The sequence below is a fragment of the Coregonus clupeaformis genome, chromosome 40 (assembly GCF_020615455.1).
Source record: "Coregonus clupeaformis isolate EN_2021a chromosome 40, ASM2061545v1, whole genome shotgun sequence".
NCBI lineage: Eukaryota > Metazoa > Chordata > Actinopteri > Salmoniformes > Salmonidae > Coregonus > Coregonus clupeaformis.
This window is the reverse complement of record NC_059231.1, coordinates 20296192-20309348: the sequence shown is the minus strand read 5'-3', so window position 1 is coordinate 20309348 and position 13157 is coordinate 20296192. Positions and strand designations below refer to the sequence as shown.

The 13157-nt window shown below is 42.5% G+C and overlaps 1 protein-coding gene across 2 annotated transcripts in view; it reads left to right on the top strand.

Moving 5' to 3' along the window:
* Positions 1-13157, top strand: part of LOC121554968 (zinc finger protein 385B-like) — a 171856-nt gene that overhangs the window by 83575 nt on the left and 75124 nt on the right. The window lies entirely within an intron of this gene.

The window sequence follows — 13157 nt, the reverse complement described above, 5'->3', positions numbered from 1 at the left end:
AGAGAGAGAGAGAGAGAGAGAGAGAGAGAGAGAGAGAGAGAGAGAGAGAGAGAGAGAGAGAGAGAGAGAGAGAGAGAGAGAGAGAGAGAGAGAGAGAGAGAGAGAGAGAGAGAGAGAGAGAGAGAGAGAGAGAGAGAGAGAGAGAGAGACCATAGGGGACGCAGAGTACACCCGCAGTGTATGTCCACAAGGGATAGAACAGACTGTGTGCCGAGCCTGGGTTAATGTGAGAGGCTGTGATGTGTGCCGAGCACACACCGTAGTTATGCTGTGAACGGCTCTTTGCGACTGGAAGCCCCTGGCTATGGAAGGAAGGGGGTTGAATTTTAATTTTTTTATTTAACCAGGTAAGCCAGTTGAGAACAAGTTCTCATTTACAACTGCGACCTGGCCAAGATAAAGCAAAGCAGTGCGATAAAAACAACAACACAGAGTTACATATGGGGTAAAACAAAACATAAAGTCAAAAATTGATGGGTATTGAGGGGTAATATTTTTAAAATTGTGCTGTTGCCGAAAAACTGAAGTTGTTTTAACTACTTTAGAGACCCCCTGGGGTGGAATGACTTACTTAATTCACTGGTGGGATTTGGATTCACAAATTCAGCACCTACAATGGTTTCTGTTATCATCAGGGAAGCATTGGTGGTGGAAGCCATGTTTATACTGCTCATTATGAATGCTGAATAGATTAATAGAATAACAGTCATGTGAAATGTGGGCCAACTGGTTGCATTCTGTGGTGTTTCATGCAACCAAATCCTTTAGATCTTTGTTCATATTCAGGTCTTGTGGGTTTAGTTGATCAAACTGTGTTGCAAATGTTGTGTAGCTGTAGTGTAGTAGTATTTAGTCCCTGTCTCAGTTATAATTCAGTCAGAAGGCCAGTACCAGAATGCAGCTGTGTGTGCCAAAGTGTTGCTTCAGCTCCCCACTGCCGCTGTCACACACACACACACACACACACACACACACACACACACCTCTGCCCCCGTCTCTCCTGTAGCTAACTTCCACCGTGTGTTTTGAAGTCATGAAATTAGGTTTGTACAAGCACATGCTCTCTCATTCTCTGTCATCTTTCTCGTGTTATGGTAATGGTCAGTGTACGGTTCACTGCTATAAAGATAGGACGTTTCTCCTGTCAGGGTTTTTTTCCCAAATGTCACCTTATTCCTTACTCCCTTATGGGCTCTGCCATTTGGGATACAGACAGGGAGGTTGATGCAGTATCGGGCCAGTCAAGGTGTCCCTTTGAGATAAAACAGTGTAATGACACCCCAGAGAGAGGGCCTGGCCACTGAACTGGAACACCAAGGGCATTCCTGCATTAATGCACTGGGATCACTTTCAATTATGGGAATATCTCTCAATTTATTGCTCGCAGCTAATTCCATATAATGGCTCTTTTTATATATTCTGTTGGTTATTGATGGGGATGGGGACAGTATGTGTGGTGGGGGGTAGGTGGAATTGTGTGTGTGTGTGTGTGTGTGCGTGCGTGTGTGATGTAGTGTTTTGTACTGAGGCTCTTCTAGTTTAACTACACTGTGAGATCGATGCAGATCCACAACCAGAGGAGGTGTAAGTCACATTTTGCTGTGAGAGACAGGAGCCCCAGCTGTCCCAAATAGCACCCTATTCCCTACATAGTGCACAACTTTTGATGAGGGCCATAGGGAGAATATGGTGCCATTTGTGACACTGCTCTCCGATGGATATCTGGTTCACCTTCAGACCATATCAACACGTCAGCAATCCCTGCCTGGTATCATTACAGCATGATGTGTATTTTCTGTTGGTCATAATCCTAGTCTCTTTGCTGTCTCTGGGTGGCCAAACACTCCCTCCTTAACCAAGGTGAAATGCACTGATCCACCACTGATTCCTAAGCAGTGCATTTCACCCATAAAGTGTTACTGTTTTTTGCTTGTAGAAAATATGCCGACCCTGTAACTTTGAATTCCTGTCCTTAGATGGCTTTGGGAGATTTGAAATGGGTTCTTTGGGGCAGGCAGGACCTTTATAGTGTGGTGTTTTTAGTTCCCCCCTGAGACTTATCTTGTTCACCTCCGCTGTGCGTTTCCAGTTACACTCCCTGTGGATTTGCACACACACGACTGCACACGCACCCACACACACACACAAACACTCTGTGGATTTACTCTGATTCATTCCCAGGTTCAGGGGAGCTTCATTGATGTTGTCACCTCTTGCAGACAGCACTATCAAAGTAGGGGAAATAGAGAAATGGTATTGATTCAAACTGAGGCGACTGCAGTCGTTTAAAAAACAAGTGTTGATAGAAATTGAATTTAGGCTTCACTGGGAGGAATGACACAGAGTAGATGGGAATGTGACTCGGCAGCAATGGAGGTCACACAGCTTTCATTGCATTTTGTTGTCATATTATTTAACTTGCTTATGGTATTGAAAATTCAAAAAGGCACTTGCACTGAGCTATCTTGTTGCAGGTGCATAGGAACAATGCGATAGAGTGAGAAATACACAATGTAGAAACAACAAGTGCGATACAGTATGTGAAAAGACTGCACACTGCAAAGCTAATTCTGTAAAGATGACTTGAGAAGAATGTGATGAATCTGTTGCGAGGTTCCGTTCCCTGTCATAATAACGATCATGTCATCGTTACACACTGAGTGACAACTGGACTGCAGCAGTAAGAGTTCATACCACCCTGGAAAAGTGCTCCTGGATGGAAAACCGGTGTTTCTATTGGTTCTGCTTCCAGACGGTAACTTTTCGAACACACCAGTTCTGACCCTAATCTCATCCATGTGTGACACCGATTAAGAGGATTGATAGTCAGATACATTTGGACCAGACGTATGGAAATGTGCTTCTGTGCTGTTGAAACCTCCAGTAGGCCTACAGTCGACTGTACGCTGTATAGACTGTATTAGACCTGGAGGTTTCAACCATGAGATCATCATTATTAACATGCGTTTGGAAAATGTATTCCAGATTAACGCTCGGAAAGGATCGCCAAGGACAACCACAACTGTTGACTGTTTAATACCTGTAAAATGTCACAGAGAATCAAATAATAAAGGGATTCTAAAACTCCCAGAACTCCTCAAATTCTAGAACTCTAAACATTCTCAACATTTGCCTGCAGGATAAACAGAGCAATCAGACTCATATTTGAGAGTGTGGGAGGTGTGACTTTGTAGTGGATATATAAAACAAGCTTTGCCTCAGTGGAGTTGACATGCCATCCGATCCATCCAAGAATGACAACTATTCGAAAGCAGTAAACTATATGTGTTATGAAGCAGGCAGCCATGTAGAAAAATCTAATCATCACACAATCTTGTTATATTCTCCAGCGATAAGTATCAAAATTATGCCTTTGATGACGACATCAACATTGTCTTTGAGCACCAACTGTGGGGCTTCCTTGGTTCAGTGAACCACGGCGGCTGCTTATTGGTTTCACAGTGATGTTTCCTTTGACGAGGTCTGACAAGGAACAGTTTTATCTGACCACACTTCTGTAAAGTTGTTGTAGAAGATGCCCACCTCAGTACACTAACACACACACACTGCTCACACACACACACACACACACACACAAACACACACACCTCAGTTCACAGAATCAAAGCAGAGGAGAAGGAAGGAGGCATATACAAGTCTACTCTGGATAAAACATGTATGAGTTGTGATTGCTGCGGTAGCTCTTGGTGCATTGGGGCGTTTTCATTTCTACGTCCAATCGTATCATTATCATATCATACCAATCATACGACATCTGAGAGTGTTTGTATGCTACAGTCATGTATGCTAAAATAATTAATGTTGATAAATAAAGGCCCATAAGTACAGCAAACATCCTGTTGTCTCAACACGTTACTATAACAACTATAACACGGCTTGTGCAACAGTGTGAGTTCCGTACTTATCTTGCTAAACCAGGACACAAACTTGTGGACCCCAGTAAGGGTTGCTGCACACTAATGGGGATCCTAATAAACTAAAGGAACTCACAACCTGCTGCACACTAATGGGGATCCTAATAAACTAAAGGAACTCACAACCTGCTGCACACTAATGGGGATCCTAATAAACTAAAGGAACTCACAACCTGCTGCACACTAATGGGGATCCTAATAAACTAAAGGAACTCACAACCTGCTGCACACTAATGGTGATCCTAATAAACTAAAGGAACTCACAACCTGCTGCACACTAATGGGGATCCTAATAAACTAAAGGAACTCACAACCTGCTGCACAGTAATGGTGATCCTAATAAACTAAAGGAACTCACAACCTGCTGCACACTAATGGGGGATCCTAATAAACTAAACGAACTCACAACCTGATGCACACTAATGGTGATCCTATTAAACTAAACTAACTCACAACCTGCTGCACACTAATGGGGATCCTAATAAACTAACCAAACTCACAACCTGCTGCACACTAATGGGGATCCTAATAAACTAAACGAACTCACAACCTGCTGCACAGTAATGGGGATCCTAATAAACTAAACGAACTCACAACCTGCTGCACACTAATGGGGATCCTAATAAACTAAACGAACTCACAACCTGCTGCACACTAATGGTGATCCTATTAAACTAAACGAACTCACAACCTGCTGCACACTAATGGGGATCCTAATAAACTAAACGAACTCACAACCTGCTGCACACTAATGGGGATCCTAATAAACTAAACGAACTCACAACCTGCTGCACAGTAATGGGGATCCTAATAAACTAAACGAACTCACAACCTGCTGCACACTAATGGGGATCCTAATAAACTAAACGAACTCACAACCTGCTGCACAGTAATGGGGATCCTAATAAACTAAACGAACTCACAACCTGCTGCACACTAATGGGGATCCTAATAAACTAAACAAACTCACAACCTGATGCACACTAATGGGGATCCTAATAAACTAACCAAACTCACAACCTGATGCACACTAATGGGGATCCTAATAAACTAAACGAACTCACAACCTGCTGCACACTAATGGGGATCCTAATAAACTAAACAAACTCACAACCTGATGCACACTAATGGGGATCCTAATAAACTAAACGAACTCACAACCTGCTGCACACTAATGGGGATCCTAATAAACTAAAGGAACTCACAACCTGCTGCACACTAATGGGGATCCTAATAAACTAAACGAACTCACAACCTGCTGCACACTAATGGGGATCCTAATAAACTAACCAAACTCACAACCTGCTGCACACTAATGGGGATCCTAATAAACTAACCAAACTCACAACCTGCTGCACACTAATGGGGATCCTAATAAACTAAACGAACTCACAACCTGCTGCACACTAATGGGGATCCTAATAAACTAAACGAACTCACAACCTGCTGCACACTAATGGGGATCCTAATAAACTAAACGAACTCACAACCTGCTGCACACTAATGGGGATCCTAATAAACTAAACGAACTCACAACCTGCTGCACACTAATGGGGATCCTAATAAACTAAACAAACTCACAACCTGCTGCACAGTAATACAAATAATGAGGCAGTTTATGTACGACCTGTGTAACGTGTATTGACGTCAGCTGTACGTTTATTCATTGAGGTGACTAATATAATAACTGTAATTATATCTCTGATCTATGTTAGATGATGTGACTGTGTATCCGTTGTGAACAGCAGAGTTCAGATGTAAATACCTGAGGAGCCAGACAAACACATCATTAACTGCCTAGTCACAATACGAACAGAAAGCTCTTGAATTGAAATCTACCTTTGAAATAAATAAAGCCTTTTAACTGTGATCCAGTCCTTTTTATCCGAACCATCTGGGAAGATGTTAGAGGAAGATAGTTGGTAAATATAAAGATAATTGGTAAATATAAAAGGAAATGTACTGAATCCATCTGCGTGTTTCAGGCCTATTGTGTTCACACAGTGCAGTCTGGGTGCCCCTTTATACTGTATTCACATCAGCAAACCTTTTATTGAGCCAACATGTTTATCGAGGCAAGCGTTTTACATAACAGTGACTAATTGTTTAGGAAACTTTCAGAATCCTTTATTACACACATTCATTCGAATTTCTGAATGCATTGTAGATAATCACAACCGTGCAAATTAATTTCCAAAATCAACACGAAAAAAGCACTTGAATCTCCAGGCGGAAAAAGAAACAGAAAAACTCTCAATGTGCTCCAATTATCTATGAGAGGCTGCAGAAACAGCCCAGTATTCAAATAATGGCTAACCACATTAGGCACAGTGACTGGGAAAAGGGTTGAAGCACATACAACATGAACATAATAGTGTAGATATCAGTGGAGGCTGCTGAGGGGAGGACGGCTCATAATAATGGCTGGAATGGACCACGAGCCTGTCCTCCCCAATTAAGGTACCACCAACCTCCTGCGGTAGAAATGTGCATTGTGCCCTGTGCTTTGCACATTTTCTAAATAGGACAATGAACATCTCTCAAGAGACCTGCTCAGAGAAGACCTACTGTATACTAGAAGAAGAGACCAATCCCACTGGGCAAACACTGGTTGAATCAATGTTGTTTCAACGTAATTTGTCAACATATTGTGACGTGGAATCAACACGGAAAATACATTGGATTTGAAAAGAGTACTGTTTTCATCTCATTTCAACCAGCATTATAAACATTGGAATTAGGGTAACACTTGAATACATTGACTTAACCTGACTAACAGGTTATTTTATCAATCTAATGTCAACAAAATCATCAGTACTATGTATACATTGAAATTGCGTTGGAAATTCCATGTAGAAACGTAAAACATATGTTTCATCCTATATTCAATATACTGTATGGTTGATTGGATCTTTGGAATTTTAGAAGTAGTTACCCTATAAATAGGATGCCAAATTCATGATATTAATAATGCACTTTTACCTTTGGATATAAAATATAAATGCAACATACAATAATTTCATAGATTTTACTGAGTTACAGTTCATATAAGGAAATCAGTCAATTGAAATAAATAAATAAAATCCTAATCTATGAATTTCACATGACTGGGAATACAGATATACATCTATTCGTCACAGATTCCTTAAAAAAACAGTCAGTATCTGCTGTGACCACCATTTGCCTCATGCAGAGCGACACATCTCCTTAAAAAAAAAGAGTTGATCAGGCTGTTGATTGTGTCCTGTGGAATGTCGTCCCACTCCTCTTCAATGGCTGTGTGATGTTGCTGGATATTGGCGGGAACTGGAACACGCTGTCATACACGTCGATCCAGAGCATCCCAAACATGCTCAATTGATGACATGTCTGGTGAGTATGCAGGCCATGGAAGAACTGGGACATTTTCAGCTTCCAGGAATTGTGTACAGATCCTTGCAACATGGGGCCGTACATTATCATGCTGAAAAATGAGGTGATGGCTGCGGATGAATGGCACGACAATGGGCCTCAGGATCTCATCAGGGTATCTCTGTGCATTCAAATTGCCGTCGATAAAATGCAATTGTGTTCGTTATCCGTAGCTTATGCCTGCCCATACCATAACCCCACCGCCTCCTGGGGCACAACGTTGAAATCAGCAAACGACGCCATACACGCTGGCTGCCATCTGCCCGGTACAGTTGAAACCGGGATTCATCCATGAAGAGCACACTTCTCCAGCATGCCAGTGGCCATCGAAGGTGAGCATTTACCCACTGAAGTCGGTTACAACGCCTAATCGCAGTCAGGTGAGGACGACGAGCACGCAAATTAGCTTCCCTGAGATGGTTTCTGACGGTTTGTGCAGAAATTCTTTGGTTGTGCAAACCCACAGTTTCATCAGCTGTCCGGGTGGCTGGTCTCAGACGATCCTGCAGGTGAAGAAGCCAGATGTGGTGGTCCTGTGCCGGCGTGGTTACACGTGGTCTGTTTTTGAGAAGCAGGTTGGACATACTGCCAAATTCTCTAAATGACGTTGGAGGTGGCTTATGGTAGAGAAATGAACATTACATTCTCTGGCAACAGCTCTGGTGGACATTCCTGCAGTCAGCATGCCAATTGCACGCTCTCCCTCAAAACTTCAGACATCTGTGGCATTGTGTTGTGTAACAAAACTGCACATTTTAGAGTGGCCTTTTATTGTCCCCAGCACAAGGTGCACCTGTGTAATGATCATTCTATTTAATCAGCTTCTTGATATGCCACACCTGTCAGGTGGGTGGATTATCTTGTCCAATGAGAAATGCTCACTAATAGGGATGTAAACCAATTTGTGCACAACATTTGAGAGAAATACACTTTTTGTGCGTATGGAACATTTCTGGGATCTTTTCATTTCAGCTTATGAAACATGGGACCAACACTTTACATGTTGCGTTGATGTTTTTGTTCAGTATATGTTATTCATAATATACAATATATATATACTATCCAATCAGAAGATACATCTCCTTCAAATGTTGATATTTGGTTGCGTTCATAAACCAATATCCAGTTTCTCTACAAATTAATGATTGATATGTTAGATTCACATCTCCATCTCAACCAAAAATCTAAGTTAAATAATAGAACTTAATCAAATCAAACATTAAATGCACTTCAAATAAGGTTTGATTTGATTTAGTCTTATTCTTCAGCTTTGATTTTTGGTTGAGATGGAGACCTGAATCCAACATATTAATAATTTATAGATTAAATGTTTTATCAACCAACTATCCTTAATGTAGCTTAGTGGTTAAGAGCGTTGTGCCAGTAACTGAAAGGGCGCTGGTTCTAATCCCCGAGCCGACTAGGTGAAATATCTGTCGATGTGCCCTTGAGCAAGGCACTTAACCCTAATTGCTCCTGTAAGTTGCTCTGGATAAGAGCATCTGCTAAATGACTAAAATGTAAATGTACACGACAATATCAAAAGGTAAAAGTGTGTTATTAATATCATGAATGGTAACTACTTGTAAACTTCCAAAGATCCAATCAACCATGGATGAATGAGAGTATACCTAGCTACTCATTAAAATGATGGTGTCCTTTGTTGGGCAAATCAGATGTCAATGTAGCCTATATAAACCCAACCTCACTCAGAATTTACTTTCACAAACAGCTTGTGTAAGAAATGTTAAAGGAGTTACTTTCAGCTATTCAACGTTATTTAGGTAGTCTACGCAAATGAGTATGGAAGCTGATCAGTGTCTAAATTTGCTGACATGCGAGCTCATCTGGAACTGAAATGAACACAGCTTGTTCTGAAAGTTAAGCAGGGTACATAGAGGTAGGCATCTGGATGGTAGACTGGTTCTCACTGAAGTGCATTACCCCTCATATACCAGTAGGATTCACTGTTCAGGCAGAAATCATTGGACTGTGGCTTCACTTTGTATTTCAATATACCTTTTTATTTAGGTTGATAGCGTTACGTTTAAAAAATTACATTGATTCAAACATATCATTTTACTATCATCATTGAAACAAGGTCAAATAAAATATGTCTAATCAAATAAAAAATTCAACATAATTTCAACCACCCAACTGTATATTGAATATAGGATAAAAAAAACTTTTATTTTTAGATGTGGAATTTTCTATGCAATTTCAACATATATGATTATGTTGAAATTAGACTGATGTAACAACCTGTTAGTCAGGTTAAGTCAATGTTTTACCCTAATTTCAATGTGGGGTGGCAGGTAGCTTAGTGGGTAAGAGCGTTGTGGTGGGTAAGAGCGTTGTGCCAGTAACCAAAAGTTCGCTGGTTCTAATCCCCGAGCCGACTAGGTGAAAAATCTGTCGATGTGCCCTTAAGCAAGGCTCTTTAACCTAATTGCTCTGGATAAGAGCGTCTGCTAAATGATGTAAATGTACCAAAGGTTTTACCTTAAGTTCAATGTTTACAACGCTGTTTGAAATTTGATTAAAACAGTACTGTAACCCTGTAACCCTGCATACATGTATATATTATAGTGACTAGGATCCTTTGTGCACCTCTTTAACCATGCTGAGACACCAGGCTGTCATGACTGTCATTCAGACAGCTCTGAACATGACCAATCTGTTGCATGGTACCAAAGCGTTCTCTCAGGGACACCATGGACGTAATACAGTGAGTATTATTCCTTTCTTTACTGTCTTTTTTTGTGCATTTTCCTTTCTGACACTTCAAAAGGAAATTGTGCCTGAATTGCTTAATATTTCATATTTTCTCAGAATCTGAGGCTTGTCATTTGTGTCTGTGAGTCTTGTCTGTGACATTTCTTGATTATTTTGGGAGACTGTTTGTGTTGGTTCTGGTTGTTGTTGCATTGAGCTGCACTAAGACATGTCCTGCGGAGTTTGTTGTGGTAAAGTAAAAGCATTCTATTGAAGGTGATATACAGTAGATATCTCACTGTAGAAACTTGATGTAGAGATTTCTGCTGTGAAGTGTTATTTGTTTATTGAAAAGCAGTATTTTTTACATCTTGTTGAAAAAAAGACATTATTGATTTGTCCTCATGCTTTCAGCATTATTAAGTTACAGACCCAAGAATTTGCTGCAACAGTTTTCACCACTAGTCATTATGCCCAGTAGTGTTGTTCTTCCTAGTATCCCCAGTTGCCCTCTTATTTTTTATTTCCTACTGGTCAAACTGCTGACAGCTTTACATTACATATACATTTTAGTCATTTAGCAGACGCTCTTATCTAGAGCAACTTTACAGTTAGTGAGTGCATACATATTTTTTTTCATACTGGCCCCCCGTGGGAATCAAACCCACAACCCTGCCGTTGCAAGCACCATGCTCTACCAACTGAGCTACATGGGGCCTTTACTGCTAATGTCCAGATAGGGTAGATAGACAGACCACCCGTATCAGATACAGAGAGAGCTTTTACAGTAGGACTGGGAATGGATAGAGACAGTTCAGGAAATAATGTGTGTGTGTCCCACTAAAGCCCTAGTACAGGAGGTGGCTGAGGATGCCAAACCCAGTCTCTCTCTCTGTTTTAGGAGGTTGTTTTGTTCAGATACGGTAGAAAGACTTTACAGTTGGATAGAGAATGGATGGAGAGGTATCAGGAAATGTGTCCTCTATTGTCCCAGTAGTCCTAGGTGGGTGATGCCAGACTGTGTATGTTTTATGGAGACGTTTGGCTTATGGGGACATTAGTTTAACATGGGGAGTGAACGGTAGTGCTCTTCTCCCCTCTGCACAGAGGACTGGCAGTGTTTAGGCTAGAGGCCCCAGATGGGAAGTGACTGCTCCGTTTGTCAGCCAGAGCCAGGGCAGATTGATGTTAAATGAGCCACAATAGCTCCACATTATGTCCTTGCATGGCAGGCTTATATAGGTTGCATTCCAAAGGGCGCCCTATTATAGTGCACATCTTTTGACCAGGGTCCATAGGGCTATAGTAGTGAACTATATAGGGAATAGGGTGCCGTTTAGAATGGAACCATAGTCAGGACTCGGGACAGGAATGAAGCTTTTGACTTTGACTTCCCCTCATATGCTCCCTCAACCCTGAGCCCTGCTGTCTGCTGTCATTCTCCCCTCTATCAACCCTGAGCCCTGCTGCCTGCTGTCATTCCCCCTCTATCAACCCTGAGCCCTGCTGCCAGCTGTCATTCCCCCTCTATCAACCCTGAGCCCTGCTGTCTGCTGTCATTCCCCCTCTATCAACCCTGAGCCCTGCTGTCTGCTGTCATTCCCCCTCTATCAACCCTGAGCCCTGCTGTCTGCTGTCATTCCCCCTCTATCAACCCTGAGCCCTGCTGCCTGCTGTCATTCCCCCTCTATCAACCCTGAGCCCTGCTGCCTGCTGTCATTCCCCCTCTATCAACCCTGAGCCCTGCTGTCTGCTGTCATTCCCCCTCTATCAACCCTGAGCCCTGCTGCCTGCTGTCATTCCCCCTCTATCAACCCTGAGCCCTGCTGCCTGCTGTCATTCCCTCTCTATCAACCCTGAGCCCTGCTGCCTGCTGTCATTCCCCCTCTATCAACCCTGAGCCCTGCTGCCTGCTGTCATTCTCCCCTCTATCAACCCTGAGCCCTGCTGCCTGCTGTCATTCCCCCTCTATCAACCCTGAGCCCTGCTGCCTGCTGTCATTCTCCCCTCTATCAACCCTGAGCCCTGCTGCCTGCTGTCATTCCCCCTCTATCAACCCTGAGCCCTGCTGTCTGCTGTCATTCCCCCTCTATCAACCCTGAGCCCTGCTGCCTGCTGTCATTCTCCCCTCTATCAAATTCAGTGGAAGGGATTACTGTACAGTTCAGTGATTCCCCAAAGAATGGCAGCCCAAATCTACGGTGGCAAAATCCAACTGGATTTATATAAGATTCTTACATTTTCTCAGTCTTCTTTCTCCCAAGTCTATATTTGGAGGTCATTATGGTGGAAGGTCACTGTCCTGTCTTCTATCTATTGTTGCCGATGATAAGATCTGCTGATGGGTTTGTTATGACAGGCTTTTGTAGAAGGACAGAGCCAGACCATGTCATATTATTTGGCAATGTGTCCATCTGACAGTTGTAGTCAGGATGACAATGTATAGTGTGACAATGTATATGACAATGTATGTCAATGTAAGATTTAGTCTTAGAATAAAGATCAGAGATATTGTATGTCCCTCTCTCTCTCTCTCCCTCCCTTACCCCCAGCCCCCCAGCAGTCTAAATGGCATCATGCTGTTGCAGTTGTAGGTGGTGTGTGTGTGTACGTGTGTATGTCTTCTTGAGTGTATTGTATTACGAGTCAGGCCCGAGGCAGTCAGGAAATCATAGCGGGATTAAGCAGTTGTGCTTCACCTGACGCTGGTGATCATCCCAATCAACAGCAGGCGACAGGCTCGGATGGCCACCACGATTACAAATGTCAATACGCCCTCTGGTAATGTGAGCAGACCCTGCCCAGCAGGAAAATGAGCTCTCTCTCACACAGTCATGGGGCAGTCACTGGCTCTAAATTGAGATGAGATGAGAAGCTTGTTGACCAATTAGTAGTTGAACCCCCTTGTATTCAAATGGTGAGAAGTGTCAGGGTGTGACCAAGTGTTAGAAAGGGGTGAGGGAGGGAGAGAGAAGGAGCGAGAAGGAGAGAGAAGTTAAATTAAGATAGATTAAGTAGACAGAGGGAGAGAGCCAGAGGAGGGAGAGAAAGAAGGACTGTGAAAAGAGTAGATAGCGGTCAAATGAAGGAAGATGA